The sequence below is a fragment of the Thalassophryne amazonica genome, chromosome 10 (genome assembly GCF_902500255.1).
Source record: "Thalassophryne amazonica chromosome 10, fThaAma1.1, whole genome shotgun sequence".
Classification (NCBI taxonomy): domain Eukaryota; kingdom Metazoa; phylum Chordata; class Actinopteri; order Batrachoidiformes; family Batrachoididae; genus Thalassophryne; species Thalassophryne amazonica.
In genome coordinates this window covers 80315319-80337294 of record NC_047112.1, presented here as the reverse complement: position 1 = coordinate 80337294, position 21976 = coordinate 80315319, and the positions used below count along the sequence as shown (strand labels likewise).

The 21976-nt window shown below is 44.4% G+C and overlaps 1 long non-coding RNA gene across 1 annotated transcript; it reads right to left on the bottom strand.

The window, feature by feature from the left end:
- Positions 1 to 5925: 5925 nt before the first annotated feature.
- Positions 5926 to 21745, bottom strand: LOC117518791. Its single transcript, XR_004563078.1, has 3 exons — positions 21680 to 21745; positions 20747 to 20752; positions 5926 to 5935 (listed from the first exon to the last, which is right to left on the bottom strand). It is a non-coding gene; the product is annotated as an uncharacterized LOC117518791 (long non-coding RNA).
- Between the last annotated feature and the right edge of the window lie 231 nt (positions 21746 to 21976).

The window sequence follows — 21976 nt, the reverse complement described above, 5'->3', positions numbered from 1 at the left end:
GTTGAGGATGGTCTGTTTAAACAAATTAACAATTTTCCAAAGATAACAAACAGAGATTATGTGAAGCTGAGAAAATTCAGTGACATACTCATGGAGCTCCAGAGCGCCAAGAAGGAGGGAGACCTCCCTGGCCTCACTTTCCTAGACTCAGCACGGGGTTTAAACCCAATTGTGCAAAAAATCCCCTTTTACCTGCAAGAGAAGTGGGTTTCAGTCGGTGCAAACTACAAACATGACTTTTGGGTCTCTGTTCCCCCATTTTGTGTTTTTGTAGACTTTGTCAGTCATGAAGCTAATATCAAAAATAACCCAAGCTTTGACTTTACCTCTCATCTTGACACAGCCCCAGATCTGAGAAACCCTCTTGAAAATTTAACAAACAGTGACAAGTGTCAGTACACAAAACAGAGGTACTTACAAACCCTAGATATGGATCACAAACAAATTAATAAATGACAGATGATTGTAAAAACTGTGCCGGGTACACAAGAAACCCCGTGCTCTTCTAAAATGTAGAGCTTTTCATGAGAAGCCCATTGAACGCAGAACATTTCCGAAAGAGAACAACATTTGCTTTAGATGATGTGCCTCTTCAACACATTTTGCTAAACAATGTAAGGCTAAAGTGCAATGCTCTGAATGTGGCAATGAGAATCACAACACAGCTCTTCACCCAGGCACAGCCCCCTGGAGCAAAGATTCTGACCCTGATGTAGACCATGGCAGGGAGCAGGGTGCTAGTCTGCCCAGTGAAATCACCTCTAAATGCATTCAAGTCTGTGGTGGAAACCTTACTGACAGGTCATGTTAAAAAATCTTGTAAAGGTATACCCAGCAGGCACCCAGACCAGGCGGTCAGGCTGTATGCAATTCATGATGAACAGAGTAACAGATCTCTTGTTCGCTCAGAGTTTTTTGAGATTTTAATGACAATGGCCCTAGTTCACCCTACTCATTAAGAACATGCGCTGGTCTTAAAGAGACAATGGGTAGGAGAGCCACTGGTTACGTTGTAGATGGCACAGTCAGTGTCCCCTGCCCAGTCTGATCGAGTGCAGTGACATTCCCAACAACAGGGAGGAGATACCGACGCCCAGCATGGCACTCCACTCGCATTTAAAGAGTGTCATACATATCATCCCAGAGCTTGACCCAAATGCCCACATACTGATGCTGCTTGGATTGGACATTGTCAAGGTACACAAAGTCCATAAACAGATAAGCCCCAGCAGTGCACCCTTTGCACAAAAATTATACTTGGGGTGGGTTATAGTGGGAAATGTGTGTTTGAGTGGCGTTCACAAAACAGTAACAGTAAACACCTTCTACACAAACGCAACTGAGAGAGGTCGACCAACATGTTTCCAGCCTTGCCCAAATCTATTCAATGTGAAAGAGAAACCCTGCGGGGTCCAAATCTCCTACAACCTAGTGACAGATCTGGTTGTGAATCAGACCACCTTGGGTGTTATGTGTTTGAACAAACTAAAAATGACAATCAAGTCTCCCCATCTGTTCAAGACAATGCCTTCATGAAAATAATGGAACAAGGGATGAAAAAGGATGCAAACAAGAGTTGGACAGCTCTACTACCGTTCAAATCACCACTCCCAAATAACAGACCACAAGCTATGCATCCAAAATGACCATGCAGAGGTTGCCCCTCCGTTAAAGGAGATGAAGAGAGGTGGTACTTGGCTCTGTTTGTGGTTTATCACCCCAGAAAGCCCAAACAAATTAGAGTTGCGTTTGATAGTAGTGCTCAGTACAATGGACTGTCACTTAATGACCAGATCTCAACAACTCACTCCGTCCTCATGCTTCAGAAAAGAAGCTGTAGCCTTTACAGCTTACATTGAGCAGATATTTTACTGTTCCTATGTGCTCCCGCACATAGAAACAGTAAAAACAGGACAACAGGACAGGAACTTTCTCAGTTTTTGTGATTTCGAGACAACAACCTCAGCAACAACATCACAGAGTATCGCATGTGGGTCCACATTTTTGGAAACAGTCCCTCCCCTGCAGTAGTGATATTTGGCCTCCACCAGTCTGTCCAGTGCTCTGAGACAGACTTCGACACAGATGTCCAGCTGTTTGTGACACGGGATTTTACGTAGATGATGGCCTTAAATCCCATCCCACTATTGAAGCAGCCGTGAATCTGCTGCAAAGGACTTGTGATGTCCTTGCCAAGTCAAACCTGGGTTGGACAAAATTGCAGCCAACAGGAAAGAGATCCTGGAAGCATTCCCATCCCATTATCATGCAAAAGACCTTAAAGACTTAGATGTTGAAGCGGATGCATTGCCCATGCAGCGTAGCCTATGTATCCTTTGGGACCTTAAGAAAGACTCTTTCACCTTTAATGTGTCTGATCAGACAAAACCCTTCACTCGACGCAGTGTCTTATCTACTATAAACAGTCTGTATGACCCGCTAGGCTTCATAGCATCCACCACAACCCATGGCAAATTCATCCTCAGAAAGCTCACTGCAGATAATGGTGACTGGGATGCTTCACTGCCCCAAGGGATGGAGGTTCTTTGGAGAGAGTCACTGCATGTACTGTCTAACCTCTCAATCACCAGAACATACACAAATATCGCACCCTCAGAAGCTGCATACAGAGAGCTGTGCATCTTCTGTGATGAGTCGACAAAAGCCATTGCAGCGGTGGCTTATTTGAAGGTGACTGATGCAGGTGGGAATTGTGAAATTGGCTTCATTATGGGGAAAGCTAAACTAACACCAGTCCTGAATAAACCATCCCCAGACTAGAACTTTGTGCTGCTGTGCCAGCAGTTGAGCTTGCGGATCTGGTCTCAGGAGAGCTGGACATTCATTTGAATGATATTCATTTCTTTACAGACAGTAAAGTGGTCCTGGGTTATATTTACAACGAGACCAGCCACTTTTATGCCTATGTCAGCAATCGTGTGGCTCGGATAAGGAGGTCCTCACGAGAAAACCAATGGCAGTATGTCCCCACTGATCACAATCCTGCAGATCTTGTAACACGATCTGTTCCTGCACATCAGCTCATGTTCACCACTGGTTCACCACTGGTTTACTGGCCCCAAATTCTTGCTCAAAGGCAATCATCAAAGTCACCACACCTATGACCTTGTCGAACCCAGTTCAGATGCTGACATCAGACCTCAAGTCTCCACCCTAAAAACCACAACTAAAGTGAATCAACTTGGTTCTCAGAGTTAATGGCTGATCAGTCAGGTGTGTAACAGTTAACCTTGTGCTCAGCCATGCCAGCTGTGTGGAACGCAATCATCCGAATCTCATCCAGCTACATTCCAACATTAAAGTGCAATTTGTAGCGAGACTCAGTTTCCAAAATGTAATCAGAGCGATTAACTGCACACATATTGCTATGAAGGTGCCATCACATGATGAGTTTCTTTTGTTAATAGGAAACAATTTCTGCATTTTGTTATCTTACCCCCACTATTCCAAAATCGATGAAATTAATTTATTCCCTGAAAATTCTACACACAATGCCCCATAATAACAATATAAAAAAAGTTCTTTTTTGAGATTTTTGCAAATTTATTAAAAATAATAAAAAACCTAAGCAATCACATGTACATCAGTATTTTTCCATAAAGCTCAAAATGAGCATTGTGTTAACATCCTTGAGATGTTTGTACAGCATAATTGGACTCCACCTGAGGTAAATTCAGTTGATTGAACATGATTTGGATTGGCATACATATAAGGTCCCACAGATGACAGTGCATGTCAGAGCACAAACCAAGCCTGAAGTCAAATAAATTGTCTGTCTACCTCCTAGACAAGATTGTCTCGACACACAAATCTGGGGAAGGGTACAGAAACTTTTTGCTACTTTGAACGTCCCAATGAACACAGTGGCATCCATCATCCATAGATGGTAAATGGACTGCATTTATATAGCACTTTTCCATCTGCATCAGACGCTCCAAGCACTTTACAAATAATGCCTCACATTCACCCCGATGTGAGGGTGCTGCCATACAAGGTACTCACTACACCCGGGAGTAACTAGGGGATTAAGGACCTTGCCCAAGGGCCCTTAGTGATTTTCCGGTCAGTCTGGGATTTGAACCGAGGATCCTCTAGTCTCAAGCCCAAAACTTTAGACCATCACCTCCCCTAATCCATAAATGGAAAATCTATAAATCCATAAATGGAAGACATTTAGATCCACCAGAACTCTTCATAGACCTGGCTGCTGAGCAATTGGGGGAGAAGGGCCTTAGTCAGGGAGGCGACCAAGAACCCAATGCTCCACTCTGCCAGAGCGCCAGCATTCCTCTGTGGAGAGAGGAGAACCTTCCAAAAGGCCAACCATCTCTGCCATACGGGCATGATTAGTAGATTGCTGCAGAGTGGCCAGACAGAAGCCACTCCTTAGTAAAACATCAAAAACCCCGGAAGAGGCGAAAAAAACCCAAACACGACCCAAATTTAAGCTTGCAAAAAAAAATCTAACCCCCCCCTCCCCCGCGACATGTAGGGACCACCCCCCAGAGGACATCCCGCCAGCTGCAGGAGTAATAACCACAGCCGAGGTCCCTCTGGGATCCAAAGTCACCCACGGGGGCTCCGAGGGCTCCCAGCGCCTCCCAGAGGACCGTTCCATCAAACCCCAGGAGACACCCGCCCATGAGTAACAACAGACCCAGCCCCAGCCGTCTACGGCTAGATGGTCCCACAGTCATTTCCCCCCCAGAGGACACCACAGTCACACCCTGAGGGTGGAAACTGGGGAAAAAAAACATACAACAAACAAAACAACAACCCCAACCCCACCCCCTCAGCGCAGGGGAAACTGGAAGTACGTCCAGTGTCACTAACCATGACTATACCCCAAAAGTCAACCGGAGGAGTGGAACAGCGGTAATGGCGTACGGCACAAGACGGCGCCACCCCTCCGACTTTTAAACCAGCCACCAGCTGTGGGTATATTCCACTGCCCCAAACCTCAGCTATGCCGATGGCGTACGGCTCAAAGGCGCGCTGAAGGTGCCGAGGTGGAACAGGGAAGTAACGAAAAACACCCCTAAACCCCCCCCATCCGGGTGCAGAGGTTACCTGGGAAACCCCAGCATAACCGAACTGCACCACCCCAGCAACGCCAATGGCAAACGGCACAGAGGCGCGCCAAGGCTGGAGGTTGTAAAGGGAATGTAAAAAAAAATAATAATACCCCAAACCCCCCCACCTCCCGGGTGCAGAGGTTACCTGGGAAATGGCCAGCATAACCGAACTGCACCACCCCAGCAACGCCCAACGTACGGCTCAAACGGCTGGGGCCGGAGGAGAAGACAGGGAAAAAAAAAATAAAAAATACCCCCCGGGTGCAGACGTTACCTGGGAAACGCCCACACAACCAAACTGCACCACTCCAGCAACGCCGACAATGTACGGCTCACACGGCTGGAGCCAGAGGAGAAGAGAGGGAACAACAAAAACAAAAAAAGAGAAAAAAAAACAACCCAATTACCCCCCCCCCCCATCACCCCCCAGAGGACCATCCCATCAAACCCTGGGAGGTGAAACCAAAAGAAAAAAAAGAAAGACCAACACTAACATAAAGTCACCTGGGTCAACCTATGCTCCAGACAGCCTGCATTTTCAACTCCAGACCACAGACAGTGCTTTAAACCCACAAAAACAAATTAACCCCTGATAAAAACACCTCATACTAAAACAAGAAACAGATATAGACCAATAAAAAAACTATTGGCCTACATCGTCAAGTGCAAAGAATGGAAAAACATTGTGTTTTCCATCCTTTGAACCTGAACGGTAATGTGACTCTGTCACCAGAGGGAGCCAAAGTGCCAAATAAGAAAATCCCCGTGGTAACAGAGTAAAAACCAATACACACTGCTGTAAATGACAGCAGGTTATACCCAACACCTTAACGTGCAAACTAAATACCACCGGGGCTGCTACAACAGGCGTTGGAGCCAGCTGCACGGGAGAGACGGGGCTACAGCCGTAACAGCGGGGTGCGACGCAACCAAGCTGTGAACTCCGCCATGCCGCACCAATGCGCGCAACCCGGGCGGAGAGCACCCGCAACTGATCCCGGATCAACTCCAACATCTGCTGCAGCCTTCCCGGCAAAAACACCGTCTCTGCTTCCGCTGGTCCATTGTTAAATGGCCAGAGACTACTGTTATGTGTCGGACGCGGTCGGAGCATTGACCCAGCGTTTGGCAGGACCCAGCATGAAATAAGAAGAGCACAGTTCAAAAGATAACAGAATTTAATAATCATAATAAGTGCAGTGATAAACAACCAAAAATGTCCGCGGTCTGGTGAAGTGAAAACACGGCGCGCTGTCAGCAGCGCAAACGGTCCGGAGCCACAGCAGTTCGGACCCAGGGACCCCGCCAACACCCCCCAGGTGGCCGCGACAAACCGAGTCGGTGAAGAAAACATGAGGTGAGTCCAACACTCTCCACCCAGAGAGACACAGCTCAAAAGGGTGCACACAATCAGCAAACACTTGTTTGCAACAACATGTGGTCTAGAGTTGAGTGTAGCGTATTTCTGGTAGTTAAACAACATCAAATCAGAAACACCTTACATAAGTGGATTTGTGACAAAGCAGCAGCTCTGATGTTGAAAAAATGAGTGCAAAATCTTGCAGTTCATTTAATAGCTCATGGTTCCAAAAGCAAGTCACTTCCCACAGATGACGCTATGAAAATGTCCACATTTACAGCCTGGTATTAAAAATGCCTATTGCGTCTTGAGCTCATTTTTCCATTAATGGCAGTTATACTTGGTGGAGGATGGGGCATTTATATGTGACTTATCAGTTTAAGTTATTGTAAACCGCAATGTTTAGAAAATTTAAAGTGTGGGCAGTTTGAGTAACAGCTTGTACAGTGAGGAAAATAAGTATTGAACACCCTGCGATTTTGCAAGTTCTCCCACTTAGAAATCATGGAGGGGTCTGAAATGTTCATCTTAGGTGCATGTCCACTGTGAGAGACATAATCTAAAACAAATATCCGGAAATCACAATGTTGATTTTTTAATCATTTATTTGTATGTTACTGCTGCAAATAAGTATTTGATCCCCTACCAACCAGCAAGAATTCTGGCTCACACAGACCTGTTAGTTTTTCTCTAAGAAGCCCTCTTATTCTGCACTCTTTACCTGTATTAATTAAACCTGTTTGAACTTGTTACCTGTATAAAAGACATCTGTTCACACACTCAGTCAATCACACTCCAACCTGTCCACCATAGCCAAGACCAAAGAGCTGTCTAAGGACACCAGGGACAAAACTGTAGGCCTGCACAAGGCTGGGATGGACTACAGGACAACAGGCAAGCAGCTTGCTAGAAGACAACAACTGTTATGATTATTTATTAGAAAGTGGCAGAAACACAAGATGACTGTCAATCTCCCTTGGTCTGGGATTCCATGCAAGATGTCACTTTGTGGGGAAAGGATGATTCTGAGAAAGCTCAGAACTACACAGGAGGACCTGGTCAATGACCTGAAGAAGCTGGGACCACAGTCACAAAGATTACATTAGTAACACATGATGCTGTCATGGTTTAAAAACCTGCAGGGCAGAAGGTCCCCTGCTCAAGTCAGCACATGTCCAGGCCCATTTGATGTTCACCAATGACCATCTGGATGATCCAGAGGAGGCATGGGAGAAGATCATGTGGTCAGATGAGATCAGAATAGAGCTTTTTGGAATCAACTCCACTTACCATGTTTAGAAGATGAGAACAACCCCAAAAAAAACCATCCCAACCATGAAGCATGTGGGTGGAAACATCATACTCTAGGGGTGCTCTCTGCAAAGGGGACAGGACGACTGCGCGGTATTGAAGGGAGAATGGACGGGGTCATGTATTGCGAAATTTTGGCAAACAACCTCCTTCCCTCAGTAAGAGCATTGAAGATGGGTCATGGCTGGGTCTTCCAGCATGACAGTGACCCCAAACACACACCCAGGGCAACTAAGGAGGGGCTCCGTAAGAAGCATTTCAAGGTCCTGGAGTGGCCTGGCCAATCTCCAGACCTGAACTCAATAGAAAATCTTTGGAGGGAGTTGCAACTCCAAACCTGAAAGATCTAGAGAAGATCTGTATGGAGGAGTGGACCAAAATCCCTGACCTCTGTAATTGCAAACAAAGGCTACTGTACCAAATATTAACATTGATTTTCACAGGTGTTCAAATACTTATATGCAGCAGTAACATACAAAGAAATTATTAAAAAAAATCATACATTGTGATTTCTGGATTATTTATTTATTTATTGATTGATTATGTCTCTCACAGTGGACATGCACCTAAGATGAAAATTTCAGACTCCTCCATGAATTCTAAGTGGGAGAACTTGCAAAATTGCAGGGTGTTCAAATACTTATTTTCAAGAATTGAAGGAGTCAAAATTCAAGCATTCAAAAGGATTCAAAAGAATTTTATTGTCATATGCACAAAGGAACATGTTCCCTGCACAATGAAATGTGTCTACTGCATTTAACCCATCCTAATTGCCAGTTAGGAGCAGAAGTCGCCATTAGGCGCCCGGGGACCAGCTCCAGATGTACATCCCTGCCTTGGTCAACAGCAGGGCTGAGCAAACCAAGACCGACCCATAACAAACGACACACACATAACACACAACATAAGTCGGCTCGGTACATAAACACATATAAAAAGCACACACGAGGTAAGGAAGAGAAAAAAAACCCTCATAGCCACTGCGTTACACAGCAGCAATGAGGGAAAAAAACCCCCATCAGCACAGAAAAACAATAATCACACAGACAAACAAAGATGCAGGATGACAACCGAGATTTGAAAGTCCAGTTTATCAGAACACTCCTGAGGCAGCCTATTAGGTGCCATCAACGGCCTTGTCCGACAATCCTGGAAGGGGGAGGGGCTCAGCCCTGAGCAGTCCACTGTCCACAGTTAATGTCAGAGCTGGAGAAGCTGAGGGAGGGGGATGACCAGGGAGCGAGGCTTAAGTGTTGATCTTCTTGAGGAGTTTTTTATCGCAGCGGCCTTGAAGTGCAGCTGTGTTTGGGGAAGCCAAATGAATATCCAGATTAGCAGATGCCTGAAAGATTCCACAGTTCTGAGAACAGGGTGGCTCTCATTACGTCTGAATGTAGGATGTGGTCTTTGACGGTCAAAGTGGATTTCCAGAGCTGCAATCCTGCCCGAGATGTTTTCCAGCATGCGGATAACACCCGCTGACTGCGCAGCCACTGCCTTCCCAATCGAATCAATCATGTGGGGCAGCCTGGACAGCCCAATTATCGCTGCTTCCACCTTCAGAATTTTCCGGTAACCCAGCGCCATACCCGCTCCACACAGCAGAAAGCCGGTCACCACCAAGCCAAATATACACATCTTCGACGTCCTCCACAGAAAGCGTGTAAAGGTACATGACCTGCCATCTCCTCCACGAGTCCATCATGTAACCCATCACATGCATCCCGGCAGGACAGGTCGGGTCCTCCGCCCCCGAATGTCTTGTGGAAAAAATAGTGTCAATTGTGTTCAGAGACCACTTTAACAGATCCATTTTTGTCGTTTTCCAGAAGAGCAAAGCTGCAGCCTCACAGACAACACGTCACAGACGCAGGAAAGATAAGGAGGGAGGGAGAAGAGAAAAATGCGTCCGTCTCGGCCGAGTGAAAGCTGGCAAAAAAAGACTCACTGTATGTCAGATCAAGCTAACCATTCATGGACTCAACTGTAATTCTCCACTCTGAATATTTCATTGCAATTATCTGAGATGATATGACTTGCTGTGTGGTGAGCTGTACTAGCGGGCCATCTAAGAAGTTGGTGCTCAAGTGTTTGTGTTGAGTGAAAATTTTGAATTACACAATTTGTATGTTAGTGCAGGGGAGGTGATGGTCTAGTGGTTAATGTGTTGGGCTTGAGACCAGAAGAGCCTCGTTTCAAATCCCCACCTGACTGGAACATCACTAAGAGCCCTTGGGCAAGGTCCTTAATCCCCTATTGCTCCCGGTGTGTAGTGAGCGCTTTGTATGGCAGCACCCTGACATTGGGGTAAATGTGAGGCATAATTGTAAAGAGCTTTGAGCATCTGATGCAGATGGAAAAGCGCTATATAAATGCAGTCCATTTATCATTAGTGCCATTAGCATGAATTAGCAGTTATTGATAGCTTGCTGATGTTAACTTCAATGATGATACCAGGGTTACTGAGGCATTCTGTCACTCATAGTTTTTAAAACCCAAACCTAAGCTTCATATTATAAAAAGCACCACCCAGTCTTCAAAAATATATTAGACAAGTATCCAGACAAAAGTTAGTTAGTCTTATATGTTTGCTATATATGAGATTGTGGGTGTGTTTTGCTTTGAATCATCACACCCAGGTCATGCCTGACATACCCACTCATCACCGCTTTGTCAATTTATGGGGTGGCTGAGACTTATGTGCCATCAGACTCTGCCAAATTGGTGTCTTAGGGTACAGTCTCACCTTGCAAACAGCATTTGCAGCTCAAAGTGTTACAGTTCAGGCGTGAGTGGGAGACGAACCCAGAAGCAGGGAGCGGAGAGATATTAATCACGGATTTATTACTCCGGAGCTGTTTGACAGAGGATTTACAGAGTATAAATGTGCAAACTGTCTAGCTGCATGGGGACCGCCCGCTCAGCAGTGGAAACAGGGGATCCGCAGTCCGGTCAGTCCCGGTGGATGGATTCGAAGCCAGGTGGCCGCCTGCAGCTGTTGATGCTGTCTGGGGAAGAGACACAGGTGAGTCAGGGTTGCACTGGTTAGTTCTTACAGAAAGTTACACAGTCACTATGCACTAGTTGTCTTAGCTGGGTCCAGAGAGATGATGAAAGCTGAAGCTGAAAAGACGCAGCAACAAAATTTCCGGAGCTGGGAATAATCTCAGACGACTTACAGAAAAAAACAGAATAATTTATGAACCTGGAAGCTCAAGGTTAGCTAGAGGTTACGCTGCATAAAAACGCACAAAAGAGGCCATATACCTTGGAAGGTTCACTAAGTTTCTGGTGAGGATGGAGTGCAGAGCCCAGTTTCATATACAGATGCTGATGAGATATTAAACAGGTGTGTCGATCAGCTTGCGCCACACCACCTGTGCAGAGCAGAGGAGGAAAGCAGCAGCAGCAGGAAAATGGGAGCAGGCAACCTACAACAGTAACCCCCCCAATCGGGAGCCCCAGGCGACCTACCAGGGCGATCAGGATGCTCCTGATAGAAATCCCGGATGAGGGAAGGGTCCAAGATGAGCCCCCGCTTAACCCAGGAGCGTTCTTCTGGACTGTAGCCCTCCCAGTCCACCAAATACTGAAAACCCCAGCCCCGACGATGAATATCCAGGATTAACCACCCTCAATCACAAGAGGTCTAATATAGCTGGGAGCTCATTTCGGAGAGTCTGTCTGAAGAGGATGTCCTGAGATGAGAGCCACACCTCCTGCCCAGACTGATAGTCGGGGGCGGGGGTCCGATGCCGGTCACATGACCCTGCGTCCGTGTTTGGGCCTTCAGCAGGGCAGAGTGGGCGGTTTTCCACACCCGACGGCACCTCCTGAGGTGAAGCTGCATGGACGGAACTGAGACCTCAGTTTCCTGGGAGGGTACGAGAGGTGGTTGGTAGCCCAGAGAGGCCTCAACGGGCAAAAGTCCGGTGGCTGACGAGATCTGAGAATTATGCACATACTCCACCCAAGGTATGTGTGGCTCCAGTCCGTCAGTTGGGTGGCGTAGACACCCTGTAGGATGGCTCGAGGGTCTGGTTGGTTCGCTCTGCCTGCCCGTTGGACTGAGGATTGAAACCCGGACGACAGGCTGACTGAAGCCCCAAGAGCAGTGCAAAAGCTCCGCCAGACTGCAACGTAAACTGAGGCCCTTGGTCAGATACAATTCCAGGGGTATGCCATGAAGCCAGACGACATGGAAGACTAGAAGGTCGGTGGTCTCCTGGGCAGTTGGTAACTTTGACAGGGGCACGAAGTGGGCTGTCTTGGAGAACCAATCCATTATTGGGAGGACAACTGAGTTACCCTGGGATGGAGGAAGTCCTGAGATGAAGTCCATCCTGAGGTGGGACCACGACGGCCCGGAATCGGGAGAGGCTGCAGGAATCCGACAGGAGGTTGGGGGGAGGTCTTCCCTCGGGCACAGATCAAGCAGGCTTGAATGAACTCCCTCACATCAGCTTGTACCGTGGGCCACCAGAAGCGATGACGAAGGAGCTCCAGTGTACGGGTGACCCCGGGATGGCACGACAGCCTGGATGAGTGGCAGAATTGGAATGACTTGAGAACGGGCCTCAGGTGGAACAAAACGCCGACCAGGGCAGCCCTCCCCAGGGTCCGGATGGTGGGTGAGGGCTTCCTGGACGGCTTGCTTGACATCCCAGGTCAGTGCCCCCACAACCATGGATCGAGGAAGGATGTCTCGGGTGTCTCAGGTGGATCCGTGGAAGGTGAAAACTGGTGAAACAGCACGTTAGGTTTGATATTCTTACTGCCTGGGCGGTAGGAGATGGAAAAGTTAAACCTTCCAAAAAACATGGACCACATGGCTTGCCGGTGTTCAGTCGTTTGGCAATCTGGATATACTCTAGATTGCAATGGTCTGTCCAAACAATGAACAGGACTGTGGCCCCTCCAGCCAATGTCTCCACTCTGCTAGCACTTCTTTAACCGCTAGGAGTTCCTGGTTACCCACATCATAGTTTTTTTTTTTAGCAGGGTCAAGCACTGTGAGAAATAAGTGCACGGGTGTACCCAATTGTCCTTCTCAGACCTTTGAGACAGTACTGCTCCTAGTCCTGATCTGAAGCGTCAACCTCGACAATGAGCTGACAGTCTGGTTCAGTCTGGTTGGTGAGGATTGGTGCCATGGGGAATTGTTCTTTTAGAACAGAGAAGGCAGTGTCAGCCTGAGGTGTCCACTGAAACACAGTCTTTGAGGAGGTAAGTGCAGTGAGAGGAGCTGCGATCTGACTAAACCCGCGAATAAAGCGTCGGTAAAAGTTCGCAAAGCCAATGAATTGCTGTAACTGCTTTACTGAAGATGGTACTGGCCACTCAGTGACAACTTTGACCTTGGCTCGGTCTGGTCTGACCTGATTGTGGGAGATTATGAATCCCAGGAAAGAAACGGTGTCGAGGTTAAACCCGCACTCAGGGTGTAGCTTATAAATTATTTTGATTATTTTATTATTATTTTATCTCTGAACAGAATTAATGATCTACTGCAGTGATCCTGACAAAGCAGCAGCCAAAAGAAGAAATAAATTTTCATGGAGATTTCACAACTTAAAATGCAGGACATATCTGACTGATAACTGTTAGCATTACTTATATAAATCACTTTAGCCAACAGAAGAAAACCCACTCCCAATGTATTGTCATCAAATTATACATTGACTCAAACTGATGTCTTCCAATGTTGACGAGGAAATCAAAGCATCTTGCCGCCAGTTTTGGTGGATTCTTCCTTTATAGAGTGTGTCGTTTGTGAGTGTGTCACGACCATCACATATTGTTCCAGTTATTGATAGAGAAACTCAAGACAAGCTTTTCAAACAAAAGTTTATTAATGGAATTATCCATCTGCTTTTGATTCGGTGGCTGCAGTGATTCATTGTGCCATGTGCATGTTCACAACAGGATGTGAAATAAGTTCTGTGCTCACCTCTTTGTGTAGGTTGTGTGTGTGTGTGTGTGTGTGTGTGTGTGTGTGTGTGTGTGGTGTGTGTGTGTGTGTGTGTGTGTGTGTGTGTGTGTGTGTGAGAGAGAGCACAGAGGCATTTACACATGCCCATGCAAATATGTGCAAGTGGCACTGCAAGCAAAGAAAATACATGTGTGAATATTAAATTAGATTGTTCCACTGTAATAACCAGTGATCAGGGGAGTGAAACCGGAGAAAGCTCTCAGCATTGATCACTGCCAAGGATTCCCACTGGAATCATGATGTACGTGTGTGTGTGTGTGTGTGTGTGTGTGTGTGTGTGTGTGTGTGTGTGTGTGTGTGTGTGTGCATTTTTGCATGTGTATCTTACTGAGCAGGGAGATGTGGCCAAAGTTAATTATCAGAGAAAGCACTTTGCAAATGTCTGTGGGGGTGTTATTGCAGCCAATGAAACAGAGAGTTGGGTTGCACATTTGTATTCAGAAGTTTCTCCCTCTTTTACACACACACAGCCATGCACAAAATCGACACATGCACACAAACGGCCTTGCACTTACTTCTGAAAATCATCGCTTCATTAACCCTGACACTCCATGTATGTGATGAATGAGTCGACAAAGAGGGCACCCAAAATTTGAGCCTTTGGTAGAGTTAAAAACTACACTGTCACTCCTTACAGTGCCTGACATGGCTTCAGACAATGCTTCTTGCAAACTTATAAAGCCTTATCATCTGACCTGAATCTGCTACTTTTCTGCAGATTTGCACCTTCAATTAAAATCATATCACAACAAGAATGAACATTCAGAGAGTATAAAACCCATGGCTTGCATGTTAGATGCCAGCTCACATCTCGTAACATGCACTGATGTTGCATGTCACCAAGTCCATCACACAAGAGAACCAACTTGGTCCTGGATGGCAACCAGCCTGTCTGACAACTGGTCCACTCCCACCTCAGGAAAAGTTATCATCAATCTGCTCAGTCAGTTGAATTGTGGGCATCCCCTTGTCTTTCCGCAGACACTGGGTCCTCAACACTGAGGTGACTGCATGCTGGATCATGCCCAGAGAACATGTCACATGGCTGAAATGTAGTCACTTGACATCCCCTTACAACGCAAGTGATCCTCCTCTTCTGAGTCTTATTTTTGCTGGACACAAAGTCATTCCAGTAGTACCTAAAGATCTGACAAAGACCAAATACCAAAGACATCCAGTTGTCCCCTTAGGTCACTGGTTAGCATCCAAGTATCACCACCATTCAGTAAGGGTAGTATCTCAGTGGGTTGTGAGAGCCTGCAAGTGGCATCTGCAAGGAAATTGGCACAGTTCGGCGCAAGGTTCGCAGCCGTTCACCATCCCCTCACCTCAGTAACAGGGCGGCACCCGCGCATCACTTTATTTGTGAACAGACCAAAAGAGAGAGAGCTCCTTTGTTTCAGAGTCTTTATAAAAAAAGCTTGGTGCATGTTCTCCAATCTCCAACCTTCCTTTTCTCTCAAAAATTCTTGAAAGGGTAGTTGTAAAACAGCTAACTGATCATCTGCAGAGGAATGGTCTATTTGAAGAGTTTCAGTCAGGTTTTAGAATTCATCATAGTACAGAAACAGCATTAGTGAAGGTTACAAATGATCTTCTTATGGCCTCGGACAGTGGACTCATCTCTGTGCTTGTTCTGTTAGACCTCAGTGCTGCTTTTGATACTGTTGACCATAAAATTTTATTACAGAGATTAGAGCATGCCATAGGTATTAAAGGCACTGCGCTGCGGTGGTTTGAATCATATTTGTCTAATAGATTACAATTTGTTCATGTAAATGGGGAATCTCTTCACAGACTAAAGTTAATTATGGAGTTCCACAAGGTTCTGTGCTAGGACCAATTTTATTCACTTTATACATGCTTCCCTTAGGCAGTATTATTAGACGGTATTGCTTAAATTTTCATTGTTACGCAGATGATACCCAGCTTTATCTATCCATGAAGCCAGAGGACACACACCAATTAGCTAAACTGCAGGATTGTCTTACAGACATAAAGACATGGATGACCTCTAATTTCCTGCTTTTAAACTCAGATAAAACTGAAGTTATTGTACTTGGCCCCACAAATCTTAGAAACATGGTGTCTAACCAGATCCTTACTCTGGATGGCATTACCCTGACCTCTAGTAATACTGTGAGAAATCTTGAAGTCATTTTTGATCAGGATATGTCATTCAAAGCGCATATTAAACAAATATGTAGGACTGCTTTTTTGCATTTATGCAATATCTCTAAAATCAGAAAGGTCTTGTCTCAGAGTGATGCTGAAAAACTAATTCATGCATTTATTTCCTCTAGGCTGGACTATTGTAATTCATTATTATCAGGTTGTCCTAAAAGTTCCCTAAAAAGCCTTCAGTTAATTCAAAATGCTGCAGCTAGAGTACTGACGGGGACTAGAAGGAGAGAGCATATCTCACCCATATTGGCCTCTCTTCATTGGCTTCCTGTTAATTCTAGAATAGAATTTAAAATTCTTCTTCTTACTTATAAGGTTTTGAATAATCAGGTCCCATCTTATCTTAGGGACCTCGTAGTGCCATATCACCCCCAATAGAGCGCTTCGCTCTCAGACTGCAGGCTTACTTGTAGTTCCTAGGGTTTGTAAGAGTAGAATGGGAGGCAGAGCCTTCAGCTTTCAGGCTCCTCTCCTGTGGAACCAGCTCCCAATTCAGATCAGGGAGACAGACACCCTCTCTACTTTTAAGATTAGGCTTAAAACTTTCCTTTTTGCTAAAGCTTATAGTTAGGGCTGGATCAGGTGACCCTGAACCATCCCTTAGTTATGCTGCTATAGACGTAGACTGCTGGGGGGTTCCCATGATGCACTGTTTCTTTCTCTTTTTGCTCTGTATGCACCACTCTGCATTTAATCATTAGTGATCGATCTCTGCTCCCCTCCACAGCATGTCTTTTTCCTGGTTCTCTCCCTCAGCCCCAACCAGTCCCAGCAGAAGACTGCCCCTCCCTGAGCCTGGTTCTGCTGGAGATTTCTTCCTGTTAAAAGGGAGTTTTTCCTTCCCACTGTAGCCAAGTGCTTGCTCACAGGGGGTCGTTTTGACCGTTGGGGTTTTACATAATTATTGTATGGCCTTGCCTTACAATATAAAGCGCCTTGGGGCAACTGTTTGTTGTGATTTGGCGCTATATAAAAAAATTGATTGATTGATTGATGTTCATAAGCTCTGCCCATTTGGTAGATTCTTCCCCAAAAGAAAGTTATTTGAAACACACATCAGATACAATGAATGGCACAGACCTTCTTTCTTCTTGGGCTAACAAAATATAAGAATATTGAGTTTTCTATATACATCCTAGAACAGGAAAGCAATTAAAAGAAACACTTTTCACCATGACAATTCATGAACTAAATAACTAATTCAAGAAATAACATTTACATACATTAACAGTTATAAAAGGCATCACACGAAAGAAATGTGTTTACAGATTAAACTGGAATATACATTTTATCTTTGATAACTATAACAACAATAAAGGGAATTACAATTTCCCACTTTGGTAAAGAGTTTATTTGCACATTGGAGTGTGTCTGTGTTCTTCCAGGTGGCACTGCCGCTACAGCCCAAGGTGGGTCATTTACGACCTTTGATACTTGTGTCTGGCTGCTTGGGATTTTAGTTTATTGAGCTGTTATCTGTAGGGAGAGTCTGTTGACTTTGGACAGGTTTCATTAAACTGTCTAATAATTTCAGGTTGAACTGGGTTTAACCGTCCTGGTTACAGAAGAAACTTTGATGTATAATAGTGTTTCTTGAAGATTGGTCACTTCTGTTAGAATGTGGAGGCTTTCTCTGTAGTGATGACATCAGGTCAGAGCACCTGCCACATTTCAACCTTTGAATTGTCTGGACAGTCAGTTATTTGGTAAAGCAACTTTGATTCTGTAAAGATGTGTCTGTGGCTATATCTGATACATTATTTTCAGAAAGCTTTGAATGGCATTCTAAAATACATGACACCATATGTCTGGCTGGAGTAAGACGCGGAGTGAATGTTCATTGTTACGACACTGGATAAAAAAAAAAATCATGGCAATTTTAGCCAGACTTACTGATCTGTCACCGTTATTCTTAGAATTACAGTTCTTGTGAAGCCTCGTCAGAAGACAGGTTCTCACAATAACACAGAACCCAGCAGTTACATTCAATCAGACATTTTGCAGTTCTGGTTTGTCAACAATCTGAAAATATCAGCTGTGATGAAAACTCAGCACTTCTCTGTGCTTCGAGGCATCTGGGTTAGATCATCACACAGTGTAGTGTATTGCAGTGAGACCAATCAGTATTCCAGATCTTAATTTGGAAGAAGTGGATGCCATGTGCTCTGGACCAAAGATCAAAAGGACTATCTATAGACTGTAATCAGCAAAACATCCACAGCCAGGGTCTGTCATGGCATGGGGGTGTGTCAGTGCCCCTTGTCTATTATAATTTACACTTCTGTGATGGCAGCATGAATGCAGAAAGGTGATTTGAGAGCAACGTGTTGTGCCTTCAAGACAACATGTTTTCCAGGGACATATATGAATTTTTCAACAAGACAATGCAAAACTGCATTCTGCACACATGGCTGCAGAGGAGGGAGTATGGGTACTGAACTTTCCTTCCTGCAATTCTGACCTGTCCCACGAGAGAAAGGGTGGAGAATTCTGGCATGAAACATACACAGTGCTGACCCGATACTATTCCCAACCTGGTCTCACGGCAAGTCGTGATTCAGCAGCACAAAATATACATTAATCTATTGGTTCGTGATATTGTGAAGAAAAGTACCTCATTTTCGTCACGGCAGCACAAATTCATTCTAATACATTCTGTGATGGCTGCACAAAATTAAAAGTGAAGCGGGGGGGTTGGGTGTGGTTATGGTTAGGGTGGGGGGAGAAGAGTAAGATTAGGTTATGGTTAAGGTTAGGGTCGGGGGTAGGAGTAGGGTTAGAAATAGTGAGTTAAAAAAAAAAACATCATGAAAATTTGGCTCATTTCATCACGGGAGCGCAAAAAAACCAAACAAAAATCCTTGAAACTGGGCTGCTATTCCACACCTTAAGATATGTTTGAAGGAAGAATGGGAGAGAATAATACATGAAAACCTTTATTGCTTGAAATCCTCAGTGCCAACATGTATTAAGTGTTTGAGAAGAATTGGTGACATTACAAAATAATAAATGCTTTAGTATCCCTACTTTTTAAATGCAGGCCTTAATGTACACAGTAAAATCACCAGTGTAAAACTAACACTGCCAGTATTAAATTAACACTGCCAGTGTACATATGGTCCTACTCTGGTCAAAGTGGGACCATATGCTCACTGACAGTGGTAATGTAACAGTGGTGATTTTACTGTAGGAATGGATGCATATTAAAAAAAAAAAAAAAAAGAATTTTATCACACAAAACATGAAATGTCTTGGTCTATCTATCTGCAGTGAAACAGAAGCCAAAATAAACAAGATTCACAGCAGGGTTTTTTTTTTAATTTGCATTTTCCACACCATTCCATTTTTTTTTTTTTTTTTTTCTGATTTGGAGTTGTAAAAACAGGCAGGACTTCTATATTTTTATAGGTCAGGTTTGTGTTATTTTGAGTCAGAGTTCCATCAGGTTTAAAGAGCTCATGCAGTCATCATCCATGACAAATTAAGTCGATAAAAGTTCTGGAGTTGACTCCAAGTGCTGAATTTGCATTTGATCACTGTGCATTACATTAACTATTACTATAACTTTAGGAGTGGTGACATGAACAATTTGGTACATTCCTAAAATAAAAAATCAAAACAAACAACAAACTGGCTCGTTAAGCAACAACAAAAGGCCTGGATGATCATGGAAGATGATGAAAGTGGATGATGGCAAAATTACTATTTCCTTGGTGAAGAAAACAGCCTTCCCAACCTTGAGAAATCAAAACTACACTAAGCATTTTATTGTCAAAGATGACAATTTGGCCATGAAGGGCTGAGGCACTGCAGCTTTCCTTGCTACCAATGACCTTGGGAGGTGATTTAATTGATGATCAGGCGCTTATGCTCATCCAATTCAATCCACTTTATTTATATAGCACACTTAACATGAAAGACGTTCCAAAGTGCTGCACATACAGTAGAATCACGATAGATAAAACCCCAATAGTCAAGAAATAAATTAAAAATAAGAAAATTAACAATAAAAATAACTAAAAGTGCAAGATAAATAAATAAATAAATACATACATACATACAGCATACAAAAGACAAAACCAATAAAATCTACCAAAATAAAAACAAAACCAATAAAACAGAGGACCACAAAACTCACGCAGTGTTAAAAACCAGAGAATAAAAGTGGGTCTTCAGACGAGACTTAAAGCACTCCACTGTGGGGGCTGTTCGGACATGGTGGGGCAGAGCATTCCAAAGTCTGGGGCCAGCCACAGAGAAAGCCCTGCCCCCCCCCTGGTTTTAAGTCTCGTCTTGGGTACCACGTGCTGGAAATGGCCCTCAGACCTCAGAGCACGCACTGGAGAGTAAATTTGTAGGAGGTCAGTGATGTATTGAGGTGCCATTCCATTCAAAGCTTTAAAGACAAACAATAAAATCTTAAAATCAATTCTAAAATTAATAGGAAGCCAGTGCAAAGATGCAAGAATTGGGGTTATGTGCTCACGCTTCCAGGCCCCTGTTAAAAGTCGCGCTGCAGTGTTCTGGACTAACTTTATTTCGGCCAATGCTGGAATAAAGTGCGATACAGTAGTCCAGATGACTTGAAAAAGAGTGCACAACTTGTTCAAAAAGGTTAAAAGATAAAAACGGTTTTACCTTTGATAAAAGATGAAGATGATAAAAGCATGATTTCAAAACGCCATTGATTTGTTTATCAAATTTAAAATCGCTGTCTATAGTGACGCCAAGGCTGGTGACCTTGGGACGTACAAAATCCTTGAGAGGTCCCAAGTCAACGAGGGCACTTCCAAACAACATAACCTCTGTCTTGTCATAACCTCATTAAGTTTCAAAGAATTCTGTGGCATCCAAGCCCTGACATCACACATACAGTCGAGTAGGTGTGTCAGGGGTCAAAGGCTGTTTTTAATGATAGGCATGTAGATTTGACAATCATCAGCATAAAATGGTAGGCCACGTCATGTTTTTTTAAAAATCTCTCTGAGTGGGAGGAGATAAAGAGCAAAGAGGATGGGTCCCAGGATAGAACCCCCCATCTGCTGAGGTGTTTGGTTGCAAGGAAAACCTGTAGTGTCTCAGCCCTCGTTGCCCACCCCTGATCTAGGAGAATGTACAAACCACAGGTAACCCTCAAGAGAAGAAAGGTCAGATTAACCTTTGCTCAAAAAACATCTAAAAAGGCCTGCCCATTTCTGGAACAAGAGTCTTTAGACATCTGAAACCATAATTAGCTTGTACCAGAATTATTGAAATAGTATGGCGAAAGGGACAGCTCACAATCCAAAGCACATTTCATCATCTGTCAAGCATGGCAGAGGCAGTGTTATATCATGGGCAGTTGTGGCTGCCAATGGATCTGAGTCACTGGTGTTTATTGATGATGTGAAAGCTGATGGAAGTAGAATAATGAATTCTGAAATGCATATAGCTATACTGTCTCATCACATTCAACCATATGCTGCCAAATGGAGCTTTGCCATGCAGATGGATGATAGATGATGAAGAAGAAAAGGAGGAGCCTTTATTGTCATTGTACATGACATGAATACACATGAATACATACAACAAAATTTGTCCTCTGCATTTAACCCATTTTAAATTAGACACAATAGGCACAGCTGGCATCCACAGTCCGGCGCTTGGGGACCACCTCGAGATGTAGAGATGCTGTCTAGGACAGCGGCAGAGAAAGGAGAGTGTCTGGAGGAAACCCACCCAGAAAATACAAACCACACAGAAAGTAACCTGGCATGGGTGGAACTGAACCCCAGACCTTCTTGCTGTGAGGCAACAGTGCTATGAGAACAGATCTTCAGAGCCGGCCCAAGGCATACGCCAACTACGTGGTCACTTAGGGCCTCCATGCCACCAGGGGGCCCCGAGAGCACCGAGATGTTGTGATAAAAAAGTAAATATATACATGAAATTAAAATAATATTGAATAATTTAAACAAAATTGTATTACACCCGAAAAAAATAAATTCATTTTGACAAAATACCAATACTAGGTTAATTGATGCCTCCTGTTGG